Source organism: Microcebus murinus, chromosome 14, assembly GCF_040939455.1.
Source record: "Microcebus murinus isolate Inina chromosome 14, M.murinus_Inina_mat1.0, whole genome shotgun sequence".
Taxonomy (NCBI): domain Eukaryota; kingdom Metazoa; phylum Chordata; class Mammalia; order Primates; family Cheirogaleidae; genus Microcebus; species Microcebus murinus.
The window spans coordinates 75,850,792-75,851,883 of record NC_134117.1 but is presented as its reverse complement, the minus strand read 5'-3'; the positions used below and the strand labels follow the sequence as shown (position 1 = coordinate 75,851,883).

At 33.1% G+C, this 1,092-nt stretch overlaps 1 non-coding gene across 1 annotated transcript; it reads left to right on the top strand.

The window, feature by feature from the left end:
- The first annotated feature begins 436 nt into the window (after positions 1-436).
- Positions 437-497, top strand: LOC142875794 (U7 small nuclear RNA). Its single transcript, XR_012923080.1, has one exon. It is a non-coding gene; the product is annotated as a U7 small nuclear RNA (small nuclear RNA).
- Positions 498-1,092: the final 595 nt, after the last annotated feature.

The window sequence follows — 1,092 nt, the reverse complement described above, 5'->3', positions numbered from 1 at the left end:
TACTTTCTAATAATTGAGAGCTAAACTGTGGACACACACAGACAAAAGGGATGTAAAGGACATTGATAAGCAAGAATGAGGAGGTTGGGAGGGGTAGAGGGGTAAAACCTTACCTATTTGGTACAATGAACACAGTTTTGGTGATGGGCACACTGAAATCCCAAACTTAAGCTTCATACAAGGTATCTATATAACAAAATTATTTGTACTCTTTGAACATTTTGAAATAAAAAAATAACTAAAATTTTTTTCTACTGTTTCTCATGTTAGTTTTACAGGTTAGGAAGTTAGGAAGTTTTTATTCCCTCTCTGGGTTTTTTTGGAGTTTTTGTAAGAATAGTACTATTTTTTATTATATACTTTATAAAGTTCACAGGGGAAGACTTATGGTCCTACAGATTTTCTTGTATGTGAAAACATTTGTAAATTATGAATTCAGTGTTATAGCTCTTTCATAATTTGTAAGCAAGATTTCTAGTTTTTACCAGAAATCCCATACACGAAAAAGTATTAATTTACCCACTTTTTGATAGGGTTGTTTGATTTTTTTCTTGCTGATTTTTCTGAGTTCTAAATAGATTCTAGTTATCAGCCCTTTATCAGATATGTAGCATGTCAAAATTTTCTCCCATTCTGTAGATATTCTGTGTGCTCCTGTGACAGTTTCTTTGGCTGTGCAGAAGCTTTTTCATTTGACCAGGTCCCATTTATTTATTTTTATTGTTGCTGTGATTGCCTTTGGGGTCTTCTTCATAAATTTGTTGCCTAAGCCAATGTCTATAAGAGTTTTTACAACATTTTCTTCTATAATTATAGTTTAAGAATTAAACTTAGGTTTAAGTCTGTTATCCACAATGAGTTGATTTTTGTAAGAGGTGAAGGGTGAAAGTATCCTGTTTCAGTCTTCCACATGTGGCTATCCAGTTTTCCGAGGATCATTTATTGAATAAGGATTCTTATCCCCACTGTATGTTTGTGTCTGGTTTGTCAAAGATTAGATGGCTATATAAGGATGGTTTTTACATCTGGGTTCTCAGTTCTGTTCTAATGGTCAATGTCCCTGTTCTTATGCCAATATCAAGCTGTTTTAAT